Here is a 24,031-nt window from a genome sequence, read left to right as displayed (position 1 = left end):
ATAATAATAATAATAATAATAATAATAATAATAATAATAATAATAATAATAATTTTTATTTGTATACCGCTTTTCCTCCAGATCAAATGCCCCCTTGAGTAATGTTTTGTGAGATAGAGTGGTATAATATGATAAGATATGATATGATATGTGTAGTAAAGCACAGGCTAGACTGTGACTGCATCCTTTCATTGATATGTGCTGATTACAACTTTGCCGTGTCCCATTGATTAACAGTACAGATAGAAATTCTCTTTCCAGGATATTATCACATTAGTGTCCATAACATTGCGACCACATCCCAGGAATGCTCTATAAACTAACAATATGAGAATTTGTGTTACCGCATTTGACTTCTAATAGTGTGATGTTAACTAATACTACCACACATCCTTTGCTGTTCTAGTGGTAATGGCACTCAGGTTGTTCATAATGTTTCCTTTTTTGTGCATGCATACTGTTGCTGTGAGGTTTGTAGTACTGCAATTGTAGTACTGTACTGCAAACCCTCCCCCCAAATGTTGGCATTTGAAGGGATACCAACAAAATGTTTTGGTTGAAAGCATGCATTGCCTTTTCTCATTAACATAGCACAACAACAGCTATTTTTTAAAAAACAAAATTAAAATGATGGGGAAAAATAAAATTACTTGTGTTACCCTTCTTGTGTTACCACCAGAAAAAAAGTAGAGTTTGGGGATGTTCTAGGATGGGAAGCAAGGAGGTAGGTCCGATCAATCAGAACACAAGAATGGATTGAGACCAGTAAAAATATTGCACACACTGGAATGGCCTGAAAGTGATGATGAATGGATTGGGCGTGGGATGGGTACTGAATGAGATTGGGGCTGTGCAATAACATTCATTCCATAAAGAGGCCTGTGGCCTCACAGGAATGGAGACATATTGGATTGCAAAAGAGGAGTCCTTGTTGATATGAAAATCACCTTTAAATTTCCTGGACTTTGCCCAATTGTTGCATAGCCAGAGGAGGAGGGGCCAGCGTGCTAAAGATACTCTCCCCATACCATCTTAACTAAGCACAGAAACAACAAAATGCAGGCATCTTACTAACATCTCTAATTTTTTATGCAGGCATCTTCGAAAGCTTGGAACAAGTTTATTGTTGGTTGGCCAATACAGGTATCACTGTTTGGTGGATTTTTGTTTGAACATTCATTATGTTCAGGTTACATCCCATGCCCAGCCCAGTAGGAAAACACTGTGTAGCAATCTGCTCAGTGATTTGAACATTTAATTTCATTGTGGTATAACTGTGTAGTGTTAAAGCTCCCGTAGGCCTGTTACAGACAGCCAAAATAAAGGCTGGGGCGTGGCTTTGGTGTGACTTCTGGACTCTTAGGACGCAAGCATCATTGAAACACCATACCTCCACTGTGACTTGAAGCAGCTTTATTTTGGCTGTCTGTAACAGGCCATAGTTACTTCCCGTTTTGGTGGAAGGGGTGATGCCACCCTCAGTATGCCTGAGGGTAGAGAACAGGCCATTGGACTTTCCAAAATTGCCCATCCCTACTGTACAAGTTTGGGTAGTACAGATGTGGTAATTCTGCATTAAAAAAACAAACCAAACGAAATTTTCACCTGTCCCTTGATAGGCCTTTTTCAGCCATATTGGTCTCATTTTCTAAAACATGATGTACTGGAGCAACTATGGTCACATCCTCCTTTCTCCCCTTACTGCTTTCTTTCAAATGTTGCAACTGAAGACTTTGAAGTGTGCTAAAATCTCATTTTCTGATTAGATCTGGACTGGGAAGATGTGGTTTGATATTGGAAAATAAATGACGATCTAAAAATAGAATCTTTGCAGACAGGCAATGCTCTTGGACCCATTCACACACCTCAGTTATAGCACTATGATTCCATTTTAACTGCCATGGCTCCATCCTATGGAATCATGTGGTTTGCAGGTGAATGAACCTTTGGAGCACTCTGGCTTAAAAGTCTAAATTTGTTGTTGTGTGCCTTTAAGTCATTTCTGACTTATGGCAACCCTAAGGCAGTCATATCATGGGGTTTCCCTGGCAAGATTTGTTCAGAGGAGGTTTGCCCTTGCCGTCCCCTGAGTCTGAGAGCATGTGACTTGCCCAAGGTTACCCTTGGGTTTCATGGCAAAGCTAGGAATCGAACCCTGGTCTCCAAGGTTGTTGTAGTCCAGCACTCAAACCACTATGCCACTGCTCCATAAATTGCAAATCCCAGGATTCCATGGAATGTTACTATGGCAGTTAAAGTGAAATGTAGCAGCATAATTGCATACTGTGAATGGGTTTCTTTTCTCAATCCAAAATATCACACTTTATTGCACTGTGGTTGTCTGTACACCTCCAAACCTTAATGTAGCCAATCAAATCATCTCACGCTCTCCAAAGCTTATTTTGATGAAGAGAAAACCAAGGAGGCACAATATTCTTGGGTGTTAACACTGAAAGACGTCTGTGGTTCCCTCTACATGTATTCCTTTGCTGTATCTTGACTTTGCACAGCTTGGTGCTCTGTGGTGGCTCTCAACTTAGAATTTCAATTGCAATTGATTGTGCTGCTGAGGGGTTCCATCTGAGCCCAATTTTGTGCTGGATAGAGAGAATTATCCTTCTTTCCTACAGAAATGAAAGACATAACTCCTAAAGAATTCTATTGCCCTGGCAACCTTTCCTCTTTTCTCTCTTTGTTTCCTTGCTCTTCCTTGAGAAAGCTGCATAATTTGCTGCAAGTTGTGAGTCTCTCAAGTGATTCATTGGCATATGTACTGCAGGTTTTTGCCATTGTCTAGCTGTATAATTCCATATTTGTTGGTTATTTGTTTCGTGCTTCAAAAATATATACCTTCACTTGAGCGTGGGGGTAGGAGAGAGAGGCATAAAATGGTTTTTTGAGAGATTGTTTGGCAACCTGACCCATTCTTCCTCTCCCCAATGCAAAAACTGCATGCACTGTAATATTGTTAAATAACTGAACAGACATTAGTCCACCATTGGTTTTCAAGAAATACACATTCAGTAGAGATGCACATATATTTCCCCCACTACCAACATGAATTATTGCAGTAGTTTTCTGTAGCCCTGTTTAAGACAGTAAACTAAGCTGAAGTCTATAAAAAAAATTCCATATTCTTTAATAACCCTAGAGCTGGAAAAGTGTTAATACATAAATAAATGTTTATCTGCTATATTGAATTGTGAGCAAACCAAGGATGGCTAGATGTAACCCAACCATTAGTCCCAGCTGAAATATACTTACTGAATTAATGAAATTAACATAAATGTTGGCTTACCAACTCCCCATTGTTTGAGTTCTTCTACTCTACTTGGGACTGACAATTAGATTTAAGTCACTCTTATGCTTAGAATGGACTCACTGAAATCAATGACTAACAACATTTATGACTAAAATCTCCCCATAGAATCATAGAGTTGGAAGAGACCACAAGGGTCATCCAGTCCAACCCCCTGACATGCCAAAATAATTTAAAAATTAAAAAATAAAAATAAAAAAGCCAGCCCGTTGCCATCATATATAGTCCATATTTATAAATAAGGTGTCCATGACTTCTAGGTTGCAGTCCCCAAGTTAATAGTTCTTTGTTGAAAGGCAACCCATACCTGAAAAGGCAGTTAGTCCAAGTTAAATTTAAATATGAGTGACCACAGGAAAGGAGATCCAGGGCTTTGAAGTAGAGCTCAACTTTTGAATACTTCCTTATCTTAAAACACAGCAGTATGAAAACATCATTTCAAGCACAAAAGGCACAAAGTGAAGAGTTTAGTCTCCTTCTCAACACAATTTTGTGCACTGAATACAAATATGGAATGTATTCCTATATCTATATTTGCTCCTGGTGGTCAAGACTAAAATTTTCAAATGTTGGTTTGTCTACCAGCTGAACCCTTTAGTGGAGAAACCATGGGTGACTTCTGTCAGACTAGCTTTAGTTTCATGATTATTAGTCTTGGGTCCTGAGATGTTGTTGAACTTCAGTTCACAGAATCCCCAGTCAGTATGACCAATAGTTAGGATTCTGTGAGTGTTAGTCCTATAACATCTGAAGAAACACAGCCATAGTCATTCTCTGGTTACTTATTGGTTTCATAATGGTAATTCACATGTGACTGCCTTTGAAGACTGACTGGCAAGTTCATTTGATTCCAAATGCAAAGTGCTAGGTTCTTAACTGGTGCCAGCATCTTCGAAGTTGACAATTTGTTTCTGTTCAGTTCATAGTGCTGGGCATGTTTGTTGGTTTGCAGCATGAATTCTTAAATAGAGTGATTAGTGAGAGAGAAAAGGAAGGGAAAGTGGAGGTAAAGAGAAAAACCCACTGGAAGTTTTCATCATGTATGGACAGCCAAGAAGGAGAGTTGGGGGCCTCTACAGGGAATACAAAGTCCATCAGCTTTCTCTTTCTGCTCCTAAATTCTCTCTGTCTTCTTTGAAGTTCCATAGCAGCTGCAGTTCAAGCAATAAAGCTTAGTGATTCATTCTGTATCTTAATACACTCTCCATGAAGGTCGTTTCAATACAGAGAAAAGAGGCAAAGATGACATGAGCACTCAAGTGCAGCCATTGTTTTGCCATGCACAAAAAAGCTCTAACAAACAGATTAAAATTTAACATGAGGAAAGGTCTATTAATCTATTATTAATTAATATTCCATATGTTGCCTCAAAGGCAAACTGGGGTCTTTTGAAGCCATCTGGTTTTCTGATTGCATCCAAGCCTCTGGTGGAAGCTTGTGACTAGGGCCTGTAAAATGGAGATGCAAGAGCTGCATCAACCATGTGTCAGTTTCCTCTGCAGGAGGAGAAGCTAACGGTTTGATAGTGATATCAGATTCAGAGGATGCTCCTACAGTTTGCAGCATCTGAAGAATCTGCCATGTCCATCATCAAACTAGGAAATGTGTACTTCTTCAGAGGGAACAAAAATGCTGTGTGGGAGTGATGTCCATTGTTTATTCATTGGAGGCAGGAAGTTGGGAGCAAGATATAGACTGCCACCATCCTGTAATGCCTGATTTATTAAAGGATAGACAGCTATTGTTAACAGTAACAGGCAAGACAAGTGTTCCTGCATACACATACCCTTCTATATATAATTTAGGCTGTTGAATTGCCCTCCATGGCCTTTCTTTATAAGCACAGTTCTCAGGAACACTGAATCATATGCTTTTATTCTTTACAAAACTGTAGTTTCACACTTGTCCACAGGCAGCACAATGACATTACCTTGACTGTTCAGTAGGGTACTTCCAACATTTCACAGATGAAAACTTGAACCTGAGTTTGACAGTTTGGCCAAAATAGCAAACTTTGTTAAATTCTATGGGGCTGTACAGACTGGCACTTTGTGCCAATCTGTACGTGTGGTGAGGGCTGAACGTCCGCATGCTCTGAGTCCTCACTGCACCACCATCCTGGTGCACACCTTTCCACACGGCGCACACCCAAATGGCACTGCCTGGAAGGGGTGTCATCATGGCGTGCCGGCACGTCTGTGGTGCTCATTCTGGGATGCAAAAAGAAGCCCCTTTTCAGGGTTTCTTTTTGCTCCTTTCGGAGACTGCGGCATGTGGTTGCAGTGGCCTCCATCTGGGGCAAACAGGGACAGCATTCAGCTGTCTGTCTGTAGAGGCCCTTAGCTTTTCTTCGGGAGATTACATAAGTTGGATGAGGCTGCAGGAGTTTGTTTCTTCTCCCTGAGCTAATTGAGTACAAATTGTTTTTGCACTTTGTACTCAATTTGCACCAATGAAAGTAAGCTGTAGTCAATGGGGTAATGCAGTACAGGGAGAAAGAGAAACTGGAACATTCTGCCCCATTATCTCCCCTCCCCCTGTAGAGTTAATCATCATGGAATGTGCCATGGTGCCCGGGCAGCATGGTGAGGGCTCAGAGAGCATGTGAACGCTCAGCCCTCACTGCATGTATAGGCTGGCTCAAAGTGCCGGTCTGTACAGCCCCATAGTGTCCACTTTCTTGCACTTTGAACTCAGTTTGCATCAACTGAAGGAAGGCATGTTGAAAGGGAGAAGTCTGAGGAGAGAGAAACTGGGACATTTTAGAAGCAGCAGATAAAGTGTGGTGACAGGATGAATCTGGACTGCTCCTGTCAAGCTGAGACACTTGGAGGATGTACAGCCACTTAAGAAGGGAAAGGGGTAGACTTGCTCCCTACTCTTTGGAATAGAGGGTAAGAATCATCTGGCTCTGCAGATGTTGTTGAACTGTAACTTAAGCAGTTCCAGTGGGATGCATTGTGTTAAGGGGTCCGATTTAAGTATCTTCCCCAACACAGACATCCAGAGAAGTGAGTTTAGCTATAGCATTTCTTTTCTTTCTTTCTTCCATCCTCCTTCCTTTCTCACAAAACAACCAATATCAAAATTCCATAGCATTTGAGCCGTGGTGTCAAACTGCGTTATTTCTACAGCGCAGATGCAGCCAAAGAGGGAGAAAGGGAAAGCAAGATGAGTTTGAGGTACAGTGGATGAGAAATGAGGTTTTCAAAAATTCATGCAACTGTTTTCTGCTCTCTCTTACTTAAAACAAAGACAAGAAGAGGATGGAAGGTGGCATTTTCCAGGTTTATTCCTGTAAGGCTTTTAGGATAGACATCTTGCAAAAAATTAAATATCAATTTAACATAAACTATATATATTTGTATTAATGATTAAATACATCAGATCTTTTCTTCTCACTTTCCTGTATCTGCATATGAAATACATTGGCACTTCAAGGGCTCAGACCATGTGAAATTAGAGGAATAGCAAGTGTGTTCAGAGGACCGCTTCACAGCTGTTGCATAATTACAATAAAACCAGTCACCAAATGAGAAAGTGTGAGAATCTTCTAAATGAGAATGTGTCAATTTCAAGCTCAGATTGTCTACATATTTCATATCAACTGCTGACTAGAATGACAGCATTTTTCACATGCTGAACTCGAGAGGAATTTAACTTCGTGTCAGTCTTGAAAGTCTAAAAGTAGTAGGAAAAAGCCAATGAGATAAAGGTAGTGTTAGTGTGAAAAAAAAATGCATCTTACCAGCACTTAAATTATAGAACGTATGGTGTGAACAATGCCTAGGGCTTAGGGGAGCACATTCGCTCCCCATATGATGTTAGATTGCAGATGGTATTATTATATTTAAGAATTCAAAAAAGGGGGGAAAACACAAGTCCAACCTAGATTGCTCCCATTTTAGCTGAAATATACCTCACTATCACATAAAAACAGAGCCCATTGCATGACCTTGGGCAAGTCACACTCTCTCAGCCTGAGAGGAGGGCAATGGCAAACCCCCCTCTCAACAAACTTTGCCAAGAAAGCCATGCAATAGGGTTGTGGCAAATTGGAAATAACCCAAAGGCATACAAAAACAATAAATGGTTCCTGAACCCTGTTCCTTCTTCAATTCAAGTACTAAATCAGAGGTATGGCTCCTGAACCCCAAATGCAGTGCTTAAAATGGTTATGTGTAGATCAGTTGCTATTATACCTCTGTAATATTTGCATTCAGTGGGGAGAATACAATAACCAAGAGATCTGTGTGCGTTTTAGAGTGGTAATCTCTCTGGCTTTTTGTTGTCTACAAGGTAATGAATGGTGACTGCATTGACTCAATGCCTTTGCATAGCGGTGCATTGTAATTATGCTACAAAGGAGTGATTGTTGTTGTTATTATGCCATAAGCCATGAAATGATACAGAAGGGGAAAGGGAAAGGAAATTGGGTCTTTGTTTAGTGCTGGGCAGAATTGGCAAAGTTGTTTCTGCCTCTGCCTGAGAGTTTTCAATGAGAAGCATGCAGGAAAATGAAGTAGAGCCTGAGAAAGTTACTCTTTGGGTGTTGTCCTTGATCATATTTGATTTGCTGCTCGCTCTCTCAATACATATACACACGTATGTACTACTGCTCAGGTTACTAGAGCCGAGTACATTCTGATCTGTTTACTGCCTTTCTTGGAATATTTCCCTATATAAATTATCTCCCCAAGAGGCAGAAGTGAGTCTTGGTAAATCTCTTGCTAGTTTTGCACTGTAATCCTTTGGTGAGAAAAGAAAGAGATGCAATGTTTTGTTTCTTTTAAAGTAAGTTTATTTAAGATGGGCACATACTAGGATTTTGGAAATTGTGAAAGATGTTGCAAGTAAGTCGGAGGGATTTCCAACCCAAGGTACAAAAAATCCTATCTGAATGAAAGAGCTAACTAGAGGCTTTGGTGTCCTGCCTCTGTGTTCTGTATTGTAGGAATAAAATGAGAGGTTACCACTGGTCCAATATTGTCAAGTTCTTTTTCCCTCTCCAACCTGGAGAAAGTAAATGGAGAAAGAAGTGGAAAAAGAAGGGAAGACTTTTCTCCTTTACTTCCTTTGAAATAATTTCCGGAAGAGAAGGAAGTCAGAACGTAAGATAATATGAATCTGTTCCAGAAAAACAGTTTCCTCCTGCAGCCACTAGGGATCTGGGCCTTTCTATAACATTTGATCACACATTCCCCAAATGCATGCCTTTTTGCCAGAATAATCCCTAGTACAGTTGGCCCTTGGTATCCATGGATGTTTTATGCATGGATTCAAGCAGCCACTGTTTGAAAATGTTCAAAACAGTATAAATTCCAAATAGCACATGTTGATTTTGCCATTTTATATAAGGGATGCCATTTTACTATGCTGTTGCATTTAATGGGACTTGAGCATCCATGGATGTTGGTATCCATGGAGGTTCCTGAAACCAAACCCCAGCAGATACTGCGGGCTCACTCTAAATGCTTCTTTGTATCCTGTTTCCAATGACATGCTCTTTTTTGAATGGAGAACTGCATTGCATGATTCAGAAAATGTGAAAAGGATATTTGTATTCTGGTTCTCTTAATAACGGGGGAAGGACAAATTAAGTATTAAAATGTGAACCAAACACATTTCTTCCAGGAAAGATGGGAGCGGGTGAAGAATGTACCAGGTGCCTTCCACGGAAACATCACTGTAGTCACTATTGCTCAAGCTTCTGTGTCTGCTTAATTCTCCCAAAGTTACATTTTAGCTGGCATGGAGTTAGATTTCTTTTTAAAGCATCCCTGCTTTCAGTGTCATCTATGACAGAGGCCACCACTAAGCTTGAAACAGATACACGGTAAGAATAAGTATTATCTTTAGTTTGGTTTGAACCTCCTTGATCATCCTTTTCTCTAAGTGATTCTCAAATTTTGGTCCTTCAGTTTTTCTGGATGTCAACTCCCAGAACCATCCAGCTTGGCCAATAGACAGGAATTCTGGGACCTGAAGTCCAAAACATTTGGAGGACCAAAGTTTGGGAACCACCACTCTAAATTTGAAAGCCCAAAGGTGATTAAAATTATACCATTGAATATCTATGCTTGAAAAATTTGCTCAAGACCTTAGTGCCTGTCAGAGCTCAGAAGTAACTAGTAACAAGTATAAAGTTACCTGTGGCAAGTTATTTTTATTTGTTTGTTTCCCAATGGCAGTTTTTTTGGAGGAAGAACAGAAGGAAGCAAACTTTATTTTCCATTTCCACAATTCTCTGTTAACATGTTCATGTAGCAGCACTCAAAGAGGCAAATGGTGGCAGATTAATCTAATCTAATATTGCTACATTTCTCCCTTCAGAAATAATAGCAAAGAGGGAAGGGGAAATAATAAGGGAGAAAATAGTCAATTTCCAAAGAGCCATGTGGCACTGTAAATTATTAACATATTAATACTTTAAATAACACAGATGAAAAAAGCTTCAGAACTACAGGACTCCCATGCCATGCTTATATTATTGGAAGCTTTGGTTGACAGTGTTACTTTCTGTGTTTTGGATAGCTGTATCTTTATTATCACTCTTCCTCTCTCCCCATGTTAGACAGAGGACTCCTTAAAGCTCTCAAGCCAAGTTTAAGCCCTCTAGGCCTGGTCATAATGGAAGTCCTTTAGGAAGTAACAACAACATCCCACCTGCCTCTCCTCAGTTTAACAGATCCTCAGATTGTCCAGCCTTGGCCCTGTGTGGAGCAGGACTCTGTGTCTGACTCTATGTAGCATAATTCTATGCATGTGGAATTACAGGTTGCAGCCTTATGTTGAATGGTAATATTGTACAACTGAACATGTGGTTGAATAATACACAATCAAATGAACAACTGAAGATGCACTATTGCTGCAAGAACACTGCATGTGTAACTCCAATTCCATGTCCCTAATCTCATCACAAAAGAAGACCAGCCATAAGGGATTTATGTATGCATAGACACTAACAGGAATCCAGTCTCTATGTATGTGTTGTGTGTATAACTGAGAAGGGGTGTGTGTTATTTGCAACCTCACATTTCTAATGCTCATGGAGAAATATTTCTTGTCCCTTTCCCTAAAATTATTCCTATTGTGGTAAGTGTCATGATATTTAGGGCCCTAAATAACCTAATGGCACAGTCTCATTTGATCTTAGAAGCTAAGCAAGCGTAGCCCTGGTTAGTACTTGGATGGGAGACAGCCAATGGACACCAAGTGCTGTAGGCTATATTTCAAAGGAAGGAACTGGCAAAGTTCCTTGCCTAAGAAAACCCTATGAAATTAATGGGGTCACCATAAGTCAACCGACAACTTGAAGGCACATATACACAGAGACATGAAAGCAAGCAGACTTCAGCGCCTACATACTAATCTGTGTGGGATTGTCACCTTAAAGTGGAACTGAATGTGACATTAATGGCATCCTTTTTTTTTTTTTTGTAGAATCCTGCCTTTGGGATAATAAGTGTGCCCTTTCCACACTTTTATTCATTCAGACATTTCAGACATACTATGAGCTGCTTTCCAAGACCTTCCTCCCTTTTCCTTCCAAGGCACTGTTTGCTTTTGAGTGAATAAGGGATGCATTCTCCCCCTCTGTTATCTAGCACAGAGATAGCTTTGTGCCAGGGCACCACCCTATCTTTGATAATTCCACAGCATCGGATTCAATTTCAGATAAGCAGGTTCTCATGAAGAACAGAATGTCACCAGGTTAGCTGTCTGGGAATGTCATGTACTTTTTGTGGAACGGTAGAAAGCGGGGTGAGCTAGTTGGTTTCTATTTTTATGTGAACCTGTCTTTGGTTGGGGAGAAGTAAATTCCTTTTAACTAAGGAAATGGAAGGAAACGTTGCCGTCACAGATTTCACGGGCCCAGCTCAAATACTACAGTATGAATCATGAAACATAAAATTCTGCTTTTGTATGCCAGGACACAATTATACTAAAAATGTTAAACAAAGCCTAATTTTAATGCATATTTTTTCTGGACATATCCTTAAAAGAAATGGTTTTAGTGAATGAGATATCATTGTTTAGAAAGTGAATCTTGACTAAAATATAGGAATAGTGATTGGGGATAATATTGTACAAGATATGAACCTTTGACTTTTAAGTTGTTTTTGGTCTACAACTGACACTAGCCTCAGCCAAGGTAGATAGAGAACCTTCGCTGGGATAGCAGAATGAGACTTTTGGCTCTGTTTTTCCATCATCATTTCCACAGCCTTTGGATCAGAATTTTTAAATCAATGGAGAAGGTTTATGAAGTCTTTTAGTCCCAACATGTGGCAGATCTCAGGAACATGGGCCCGAACAGACAGGCCAAAATAAAGCTGCTTTTGATCACTTTGGAGGTATGCTGTTTAAATGAGGCATGTGTCCTAAGAAGTTGGAAGCTGTGCTAAAGTCATGCTCCAGCCCTAAGTACTGGAGTGCAGCTTTGGTGCAACTTCTGGCCTCTTAGGATGCATGCATCATTTAAACAGCATACCTCCAACGTGACTTAAAAGAGCTTTATTTTGGCCTGTCTGTTCAGGCTAGTCTGGCTTGAGAGATGCAGGGGAGAATGACTTATGTTCTGTAGATCAGTCTGAAAAGCTTCACATCTCAGGCTGACCACAGGTTCCTTAGCCCTAGCCAGACAATGTACCTAGCTCAGCAGTTTGATGGTTTAATTCATGGAATGCATAGAAAAGTAGAGAATATTATGAACATTAAAACCAGTGGAAGAAGACCAAGAAAAATCAACAGAAGAGGACCAAGTAGGATAGCATCCTCTAGGAGCTAGCTGCTTATGCAGTGCAATACGAAGTCTGGCATTCCAAAATGAAACCTATTTAACTCAGGGAACCCAAAACTCCATGTAGAAGAAAAGATATTGCCTACCATAGAATAATGTGAATCAGAGGATGATGATTCTATCATCCTATCAGGTAACAATTTGTTTCTATTCCAGAGAAGAGTTCATCTCCACATAGATATCAGAAGATAAAGGGAAGGGGAGGAGGACACAAATGTATAATCCCCTCAATATTAGAGGTCTAAAATACCACCTCCTCCTCAAAAAAAAAAAAACACTGATGAGATAATATAATGAACTTCTTTCATTTCAGAGCCTCATCCTTGTGAATGTTCTTTATATTTAGCAAGAACAAATTTTTGAATTAATTGACTCTAACAACCATAACCATCTAAATAGAGCTAACAGCTGTCCACCAAAGGTGTGCAGTGGTTTATCACTCCCAGACCTAGCTCCTGTGGCTCATCCCTAATTCAAACTGAATGTCCCCTTGTGGGAAAGAGAAAATAAGCTTAATATTAAAGCAATTTTGCGACTTGCAGTAGGGATCAAGTCTGGGGAAAGGTACTTCATTTGTATTTTTATTACATTTAGTGACAATCACCCTGATGTTTCAAATAGGAATCTTCTTCTTTTTTTGAACAGGATGTGAAATAGAAAAAGGATTTTAAAAATGAGATTATATATTTGAAGAGCAGCCAGTAACTAGAAAAGATGCACATGATCACAAATTAAAAGAGCTCCAGTGGTTCTCAGACTATTCTTCTGCCTATTAGGATGGCCCACAGAAAGGTGGTAACCATATGAGAATATCAGGATGGGTTTTATGTGGCCAATAGGGCCTATGTGGACCCATTTTGTGGTACATTCAGCTTTGAACTGCTGCTTCCTTTCAGTGGAGAGTACTTACTTTGTTCAATATGCCAATCAAGTGAACAAAACAATTCTGACTGGCATCCTGGTAGTATGTTACAATGATGCACCTCAGACCTATGGCATCACAACTCATGTATCTACATGAGACATATATGTCTCTCAATGCAGGATCTTAGTGTCAGTGTATATTTCAGCCACACAATAACAAAAGGTGCCCCAAAATCCACCTTGTAAGGGCCTCCCTCTCCCGACATGGGCATTTATGTGTTGTCAGAGAGCATGTGGCCAGCAGCAGTGCATCCAGCTGTTTTCCATTAGCTGGGCATGCTGCAAGGATGCCAGCATGAGGAATGTCCCACGGACTCCTAGAGCTGGCTGTCACAGTATCTCCATCTCTTAGAGAAAAATATCTGGAGATTATTTCAGCTGATCTCCTCACTCTCTGTCAACCTGGAAATGGCCATGTTGAGGAGGCTGCATTGTTTATAAGGTGGTTTTGTGGGATATTGGGAGACATAGCTACGGAGATGTATCTACATGAGACATATATGTCTCCCAATGCAGGATCTTAGCTTCTTTTTGGCCCAGGACCAAACAACTGTAGTTTGTACTGGACTTGTATGGGTAGGCTAAGGAACATCTGAAGAGGCCAAAGAGTCCCAGGTGGGTTTTTGCATCCTTGGCTTGTTTTAGTTTTATATCTTGGGGTTTTTTTTTGGTTTGTAGGGACTTTGGTTGGTTTGTTGTACATAGGGCTTTTGCATCCTGCCAGTTTTGTCCTGAGGACAATTGTATGGAGACACATTGTGGTACTGGCACATTCATGTCTTGCCTCCTCTTTTGGGAAAGGCCTTTTCCCTTTGTAATTACAGGTTAATGGAGCTATTTGGAGCCTGCTTTTTTATCGAGTTCTATCATGCATTATTCTGTATTATTTTATATGTATTTTGTTATTATTCTGTAGAATGGTTTATTTTTATCTATTTCATTGATTGTATGTACAGCGCTGTGCAAATCTACAGTGATATATAAATAATAATAATATTAATAATAATAATATTGTTTAAAATACGCATGTCAGCATAATTCAGTATTTCAGAATCCAGAAGCTGAATTAATAGGTAGAGTTTCAGTCAATATAACTCATTCCTTAAGTTATCTCAGGATATTCTCCCTATAGGTCACCATGGACTTGAAGGCCGATAGCAAATGATTGAGGAAAATACAAACTAAGACTGGGCATCCTGATCTCATAAAAAAGTATTCCTATGTACCACGAGAATGGGCCAAAAGTAGAACTCTTATGTGGGATAAGAGAGAGAGAAAAAGAAGACATCGTAGCATTTGCGAAAGCCAGGTGGGAGTCCATAAACTTGTCCACAGGAAGGGACACATTCTAAAGCTCACCTTGGATTGTTCATTGGAGAAGTCAAAACAGATCATTAACTAATTATATTAGGATCATTAGATTTTTTTATTATTTTATTTTATTTAAAAATGCTTTCTTTTCCCTGAATCTGGAGCATTCGATATAACTGCTACTTTGCTAAGAACAAAATCATAATTAAAAGAAGTAAGAAGGGGGGTTGGGTTTTATAAGGCTATTTCTTGCTTCAAGATTCATAATTAGGGTGACCTAAATAGGTGCTGTGCCTTTATCGCTGCCAGAGCACTAACTTTCATGAGACAAATAAACAAATAAAAGTTCTCCAGAGTCTTAATCCAAACTGTCATCATTGAAATCAAGGTGTTTTTAAAAGTTAGATCAAAGCCAGAACTTCCTACTGTGAGAGCAGGGGCTGAGAAGACGAGAAGATTGGCTTTGTTGTCATGCTGCCATGAGAAGGTAGTTCATTATGATTGCCTTGCAGGAAATTAACAACAAAGATGTTCATTATAATCTCCTCATGCAGAACCCCCCCCCCCCAAAGAATTAGCAGCAACAAATGTACTTTGATATTAGAAGGAATCATTTATATTTTGCGGTCAAACAAGGTGATTATAAAGATCCCTTCTGGCCATAAAATTCTACTGATCTTTTATGGAAAAACAGATGAGAAGTCTGCTATCAAAAGCTCAGTCATTGTGGCTGCAGGAAAAGAAGGAGCCCATAAACCAAGGGCAGCAGCTTTCAAATTCTCTGGCTCATTGCTTATGTGGATCCCATTGGTACACAGAATTATCAGTCTCCATAATCATTAAGAGAGGCAACAATGGCCGGTTAAAAAGTGACAAATCATGAGCAGATCTGAACAAAAACCTTGCATTTTATGGGTAAGTGATTTCCTTTTCCCAAGGTTGGGAACCTTAAGTTTGGGTCAGTTTCCACAACTTTTCCCCACTTTTAATTCATTGCACTCAGCCTTGCAAACACATTTCTTTTGCTGGTCCTTTTGCTTTTGCTTGTTTTGTTGGTAATCATTATGAAAATTTGACGGCTTTGCCAATTCAGGAAGTACTATCCCTGAAGTAAAGTGTCATAAAGCCTTCAGCAAGGGATATATATGTGCCCACGATCTAGTAGGATAAAGCCCTGGCACCTCATTCTGTGTGCCAAGGCTGCCAATCTTTTGAGAAGTAGTTGAGAAAAATCAGCCTTGACTCTTGGGCATGTGCAGAGTACTTTTCGTTTCCAGTCTCATCCATACACTGAAGATTAGGAATAAAAAAATCTATAAATGAACAGGATTCTTTCCTTTCACTGATACATTTCAGGATCATATCTCCATAACAACTCTGGAAACAAAGAAAAGCATAAGAGAAATAATTAAAAAGGCAACTCATTCAGCTGCTCCAGTTCTGGCTTTCCACCTGCTGCTGGCTCCATTTCCCACTCCTTTTGTTTTCTGCAACCACTTCTGTCATTTGTCCAGTTAAAATGTCATTCCTTCCATTGCATCAGTACAAACAAGCACATTCTTCTGTGAGGGGTAAAAATAAGAAAATAGCAATGGTGGGTAGTATACATTATAAATGCTATATTATTATACTGAATTTGCTGCAATGCTATTTGCTCTGCAGGTGAGTATTTGCAAGTCAGAGTACCGCATTATGAATTATAAGCCTTCCATCTCAATCCATTCAAATTATTCTCTGCTACAGTACAATGGAATAGAATGCCCCTATTTGATCCTATGCATTTCAAATCATCCACTTGCCCACCTACGGCTTGCAGTTTCACGTTCCCCAAGTCACTTTAATATAAGCCAGTGGAAGGACCAATCCTGCTTATTGGCCTAGTCACATTTGTCTTCCTTCACCCTTCTGGTAAGGTTATTTTCACCCTTTCCTGGAAATATCCAGCCTGTGCAACACACAGGTCTTTTGTTTAAGCTTCGATTACAGTAAGCAGGCACTGCATGGGGTTGCCTTTGAAGAGTGGATGTAAACTTCATCTGGCTCACAAGGAAGCTGCTGCCATGGATTAATTGTGCACAGAATGTAATTACTGGGGAGATGAACTCAGGGCTGGGCTGGCAGACTGAGTTGGCTGCCTCAGGCAGATTCCAGGTATTGTGAAAGCCCCTCAGGCCGTTAGTTATTTAATTTGTCATTACTATATTTTTATTGCTGAGGAGTGGGGTGAGATGCTTGGGGCATTTTCTTCTCCTTTTGTCCAAATAACTTAGCTGGCTTCGACTAGTAAGCACATTGGGTGAATGTCAAGAGGACTTTCCTTCTTCCATATTTCTTGGTCAAATTAGAAGACCAGGCCTGGTGGATCAAGGATTCAACTTGATTTAGGGAACAAAATTAATTTCAGTTTCCCACCCTGACAGACCAGAATCTGAAGAGAATGAGAGCCCTGAGTCCATACACTCTAATATAGGGCCCAAACAGGCAGGCCAAAATAAAGCTGTTTTGGGTCACTTTGGATGCATGCTGTTTAAATGACACATGCATCTTAAGAGGCCAGAAGCTGCGCCAAGTTGTGCTCCAGTCCTTAGGACTGGAACGTGGCTTTGGCATGGCTTCCGGACTTTGTGTGCACATACACACACTTTTTGATGGTCATTGGAATGCCACAGATGTGGGGGAAAGGGTTTTGTTTCATTTTCATGAGGGATAAAAGAAACATGCCAAGAAAACCCTATGTTAGGGTTGCCTTAGGGTCATCATAAGCTAGATACAACATGAAGGCACATAACAACAACAAGAAGAAGATATATTCTATACATTTGGGGAAATGTGGTTGTCTTCCCATTATAAGAAGAGGTGAAAGAGAATTCCTTCCAGTTCTAAAGGAAAATTCTCCCTTTAGTGTCATTGACAGAGGGATTGTTGCGGGGAAAAATTGTGGCACTGCTCATTTGTCCTTGGCGGGTCTATTATTAAGAACATGTCTTCAGGGCAACATTTCACATAGACATTTTTTCTGTGCTAAATTCCAACACATGGCCATGACTTGTCTTTTCTATTGTTTCCTCTAACAGAAAAGCTCAAGGGGTGCGTGCTAACTGGACTGGAGACGATGGCCACTCAGAAGCTTTCATATGCTGTCTTCAGCTGGGGTGCAAATTCTCCAGTTTGGGTGAGCTCAGTTCCAGGCATGAGGAAAGGGCTCTGTGCAAGTCTCCGACTTAACTATTAGAAAAACAGCCTGCCACAATTTGCAAGCCTTAAATGATTTGTTGCTGCAACTATCAAAGACTTTACAGTTGGGCTATGAATTTGCTGTACTTACTCATCTTAATTTTCCATCTCAGTCAGTTTAGCACCAAGGCTCACACTCTGCTCTGCTCCGCATCCATCTTCTTCCTAGAAGAAAATAGGCTAGATTATATGTTTTTTTATCTTGTCTCCCTATGTAAGTGAGAAGGACTGATCCACTCATTTCACCTTGATCTGGGAATGGTCCCTTGAACTAAGATTTCTGTCTCAATTTTAATTCAGGAAATTCTCTTTGTGTATAAGTGTGCTTGAGCTATGAGTAACTATGGCTGGTAATCCATAATGCTTAATGGCATTACCAGGGTCCATCCCTAGACCTCAGGTTTTGTCTGGAAATCTCAGGGTTTGGATGATCCTGAACTGACAACCTTAGATTGTCACATTTTTTTAAAAAAAAATGCCTTAAATGCTAGTTGTTGCCCAAATTTACTTTATTCTACTGCTGAATAATGCACCCCTTTTGCTACTTTTAAAGTCTTCAGACAGTCTACAACTTCCTGTTAACTCCTTCTCTGCCCCAAATGTTTGTGGATCTTTGATTTCTGTTTCTGGAAGTGATCCTTGTTTCATTCTCCATTTTCTCTCTTCATACTGGCCCTGTTCTCATCTCCAGCTAATTTAGTAGAAGGCAGACATAGAAAAACGAACATGTGCTTAAAACTCCTTTAAATCATTTCCATTTAAAAAAAAGTGAAGAAAATTCTCATTTTAGGTAGATTACAGTCCTGAACTTTAAAGTAGGTCAACAGATTAAAAGATAAAACCTTTCCATTTAAATCTTTACCTGATTTTATTAGCCTGAAAATCTCTGGATTTTATACCGCCAGGTTTTGGAATTTTTTTGTGTGTGTTTTTTTGGTCATCAAACGGGTAATGTTAGAATCAAAGGTAATAAAACCATTGATCTACAGTGAGACAATATTAATATTAACACAGAGCTTTTATAATTAATTTGCTGCCAGATGAAAGGCAAGCACCGGGTCCTTTTAGCCGTGGTGATTAAAGTGAGTCTAGCCCTTTGAAAACGACATTTGCATGTACAGCAGGAAGCCCAGAATCCAACAGATGACTTTGCAATGCTCAATGTTTGCTATTTCAGTGCTGAACAGAGAGTCACTCAAACTTGGTTTTGTGGGGTTTTCGGGCTATGTGGCCATGTTCTAAAAGAGTTTATTCTCTGAAGATGCCAAAGCCACAGATGCTGGCGAAACGTCAGGAATAAACTCTTCTAGAACGTGGCCACATACCCTAAAAAGCCATAAAAACTATGGATGCCGGCCATGAAAGCCTCACTCAAACTTGGTTTTGAACCTGGAGAAACTGGCTTTTGTGCATTAGCACTAACTGACCACTGTAATATACTGTATGACAGTATCCAACCTTTTGGAAATTTAGGACAAGGGCCATGATTTGCATTTTTTGGATGCTATTACATTCCATCCCTCGCCCACCACTGTGTATGCTTTATACCTAAGCATTTATTATCACTCTGTATTTCATCTGAATAAGTGGATTTATAGCCACAAAAGTTCAAGTGAAGATTATAATAATAAAAAGTTAGGTTTTGCCACATTTCTTCTTCTTTTTTCCCCTTCCCACTCCCTTTCTCCTTTTTTGTTGAAGTGGATTTGCTCTTCTAAAAGTTTATAGAATTAAATGGGGGGAAAACTCATAAGTATAAAGAAAACATCATGGACTTGGAACTATTACTGAGGTAGGCCAAGGAAGAAAGTGCAAAAGCAAGCTTGTTGCTGAACATAAAGAAAACAAAAATAATTGCCTACATAAATTCAATCTAGACAATGAGGAAAACAAAATCATTAAAGGTTTCTTGTACCTTGGATCAAACACTCAAAAGATAAGAAGACTAGGAATGGGAAGGACAGCCATGGAAGAGCCTGAAAAGATCCTAAAGAGTAAAGATATACAACTGTGCACTAAAGTTAGAATCATCCCAGCCATGGCATTTCTCATCACTATGTATGAATGGGAAAGATGGGCAGTGAAAAAAGTGGATAAAAAGAAAACTAACTCATTTGAGATGTAGTGCTGGAGAAAAGTGCCGCGGATGGACAGCCAGAAAGACAAACAAATGGGTCCTAGAACAGATCAAGTCTGAAATACACCTAAAAACAAAGGTGATCTAATTGAGGCTGTTGCATTTTAGCTATGTCATGAAAAGGAACAAGGCTGGGAAAGGTAGATGGTAGCAGAAAAAGAGGAAGACTGCATGCCAGATGGATTGATTCAGTGAGGGAGGTCACAGGCATGAGTTAGTCTTAAAGGTGCTCCAAAATCCCTTTGTGTACTAATCCATACTAACATGGATATGTCTTTGAATTCTACACCAAGAATGTTGGTAGCAAACAATAAATGAGGGTGTTGCTCTCATGCTCTGTTCCTGGCCTTTCCACAAATGACTAGTTGAGTTGCACACAATATACTGGACTTGATATATGTTTGGCCCGATCATCAGAGTTCCTGCGTTCACATGTAGTGTGCCACCATGGTCATGGAGCATGGTTTAACTTACAGACTTCTTACTGTATGTACTCAGAAGAAGGGATAAAGAGCACACGATTTACCACATTCCCTTTTACCATCATTCTCCTGCCTGTATTGAATATAACCTTCTGCATTTCAAAGAATTAGACCCTTGACATATAGTAAGATGCTGCTGAGAGCACCTTTTCTTCAATATTTAGCATAAAGCAGGAGTGAGGAAATTACAGTTTCACAGTGAGCTTTTGGGAAAGTCATGAAAACTTGGCTACATGGATGAGGGCATGACAAATGTGGAAGAAGAATGAAAGGTCAAGCCATTTTCAAAATCTCATCATGGCCTCATAGTATATTCCATGGGAAATGAACTGAGCTGCCAAAATGAGGCATAGAAAACAGCCCATTAAGCCCTTAATACCATCTTTTAAACAAGTATAATTGAATTTCTGTTGACATCAAGAATGGATATCTGCACTGGAGTAATGCAGCATGTGGGCAATAAGGAAGAAGGTCTCCAGTTTGAAGTAAATAATAGGAGAGAGGGCAGGACTTATTAGATGCAGTTGGTAGCCATCATTATGTGAAACCCTGTAATAGGCTTCATAATGGCTCAATGGGCAAAGTTTCTAATAGCAGAACTACGACACATACTTCGGCTCTAGGTCCTAATGCTACTTGCAGGTGCAAGGTATACAGGTACACAAAGCACCTGATTTCAGTTACAAAGTACTGGCCATTATAGATACTCCAGATGCAGTTGTAGTATGGCCCATCTGCAGGGGTGAAAACCTATTTTAGGACTGTAAGGTGCAATGGTTGAGAAGTTATGCCTTTGTTACTGTCATGATTGGATCCAAGAATTGAGGCAGGGGTAGCCAACTGGATCAGGAAGGCCAGTAAGGAAAGCCCACAGAGAAGTTGTACCAAGCTTGAGACTACCAGCCATTTGCCAGTTTAGTCAGAGGCCCTTGAACTGAGGCCCCTAGAGACAAATGCATCCCATTTTTGTATCAATGGCCTCAATGTCCACCAACTGACAGGGGCAATGACAAAAGTAGGATGAGGGTTGTATACAGATTATGGAAGGGCATTTAGAATTTTCTACCGGAGAGCTCTAGTGCCTCCTCAAACTGCATATTCCAGAGGATGAAACCATGGCAATTAAAGTGGAATCACCACATTATAATTCCATAAGTGTGAACAGGTTCCAGATGTTTCTAAGAAGCCAACCAACAAGGGATAATAGCCGCCATTCCTGCCCATTCTTTTTCTGCCCATCCCTGCTCCGGCAAATGGCATTCTAAATAATTTTGTCTGATCTGCATTTTAAAAGTAAACTGAACTAATTTAGACTTCGTAGGACTACTACACTCATCTCAGATTTTAAAATACAATTCATGGCTAATGTGAGCAAAATCATGTGTTTTAGGGAAACTGTATATGATTTAAAGACAAAAGTCTGGTTTGGTGGAAACAAATAATGGGATGGAACTAACTTACGTGTCACTTTATATGAAATTGTCATGGACTGAAAATGTCTAGACCATTTCTAATTTAGGGATATGTTGTCTCTTAAGAAAGAAGTTGAAAAGCTATCTTCGCTAAAACAGATGGGAAAAAACAGGTTTGGGATCCAATACCTTTGGCTCTTCATAGAAACACTACAATGTGGAAAACTGATGATTCAAAGAGGACATATTAAGGAGGAACTGCATGTGTGGAACAGAAGGTGCTAAATTGCGGAACAGCTTTCTTGCAAGCCATTTCCCCAGCCAATAACAACAACCAAACAAATAGAAGAGGATGTTGCTAGAGGACAAAAGAGGTGATTATAATCTTGGTGGAAAACTGCTCTAACAGGATTGGTTTTGTCATATTTTCTGGGAAGGGGAATGTGAACACTACGCTTTCTATGTGACCTTGCTGTATGAAGTGTAGGTCATTCTCCCCACAGCTTTCCCCCTGCTTAGTAAATCCACTTTGAAAACTACAATAGCATCCTTTACTTTTCATTGTTTCAGCCCCTTAACTTTGTCTAGTTCTGATCACAAACAGAATGCAAGATGGTTTGGGAACCTGAAGACCATCTAAGGCAAATGAGTACTGATATGGATTTCTTTGTTCTGCCACTCTTGTTTTTAAGAGTGAGAGGATATATTGTTTTACTCAAATGGGAGTGGAATTACATGGCAAAAGCTTCTTACTTGAGGGATTAAAAGTTAAATCTGTTTTTGTTTTCATTTCCTTATGTTGTCTTTCAACAAGGCAAGGAGATCAAACGGATTTTCATTTTACTCATGCACAAAGCAAGATATTTTGCTATGAAATAGGACAGGATAGGTAGGCTCACCTTATGTGCCCTTGCATCCTTTAGTCAGGAAGGTCAGAAGACACCCAGATAAGGTTTTGATTCAGTATCAGAGGTGACAACTCTGGCACATTTCCCTCTCTGGCCAATTGACTCGGGGCTTGTAGAAAAGTTCATTTAATGTGATCAATACCATTTTGCCTCATGCCTCAATCAAAAACTACTTTCCACAGTCAATAGCAATTATACCGACAGACACAGTAGTACTGATATGGATGGAGCCAAAGATTTATACCTTGGTGCTTCCTTCTCCAAATCTTGGGGAGGATGGCTGCTAATTGCAGGATATTGGATTAGCAAGAGGTCATTGAGAAAGTAGCTGGGGAGGAAAACTACCATACCATCCATGTTTAACTCAAGCCAAGGGCCCTGACGCTAGTTTTGCTGTAGAAGCATGAAGTTACATAGCCATTGGCAGGAAATAAAGTGTAAAGAAGGAGCCTGAAGGACAATTTGAAGAACACTGATATAAGAACTCTTCTTATATTTGCTATGTTAATATTCCCTTGGCAATATTTTCTACGCCTTTTCTTGGCTTGCCTAAGCTATATTTCTAAATGCTCAACCAAAGTCTTAGTTACTACAAGACTTGGAATTTGGTAAGTGAAGGAAAATTTCACTTGGTGAGGAGAAATTTTATTTCAGGGGCAATACTCCCAAAATTTGTCTCCCAGGTAACTAAACCACTGGAGAAAACTAGTCAATTCAATCAAAGGAACCTGTCATCATAACTTAAATTGCATTGTACAATGGAGTCCCTATCTAAGATGGCCTCACAGTTCCAGCCCTTGGGCTCCTATCATTCACTTTGCCCTTTTGCCTTTAAGTTCCCTTCCTGGATCTGGTATTCAGGCTACAATGTGACCATTCTCATGGACAAGGGGTTGTGCTAATCAGTGGGTTCAGTGTGGCAAAGCATGACCAGTGCACTTTATCAGTTATGAAATAAGACACAGATGTAGAAAATAAAATGTATAAAACCTGCAAAAATGTATTGGTGTTATATGCCTTAAAGTCATTTCCTGCTTATAGTGACCCTAAGGAGAACCTACCATGGGGTTTTCATGGCAAGACCTTGTTCAAAAGGGGGTTGCCTTTGCTTCTGAGGCTGAGACAGTGTGATTTGGTCACCTAGTGGGTTTCCACTGTGGGTGGATTTGAACCCTGGTTTTCAGTTGTAGCCCAGCACACAAATTCCTGCACCACACTGGTTCTTGTAAATATTTGTTATATAAGCAATAAGATAATTATCTAACCTGATGCTAGTTCCCCACACAGTACATAGTAAAGTTTCAGACAAAGAAGCGCTTCTCCATGAACTCCTTCCACATTCTCAGTTTTCTAAACTCCTGTTCTGATTTTTGTTCTCATCCTCCTGCCCTGGCCTCACTCTATTTTTGACTGCTCTATTTTATCTTACCCTCATCTAAACCCTTATCAGACAAGCCTATAGATCAGTGATTCCCAATCTTTGGTCCTCCAGGTGTTTTGG

This window comes from Sceloporus undulatus, chromosome 6 (genome assembly GCF_019175285.1).
Source record: "Sceloporus undulatus isolate JIND9_A2432 ecotype Alabama chromosome 6, SceUnd_v1.1, whole genome shotgun sequence".
NCBI lineage: Eukaryota > Metazoa > Chordata > Lepidosauria > Squamata > Phrynosomatidae > Sceloporus > Sceloporus undulatus.
Note: the sequence above shows the minus strand (reverse complement) of the source record.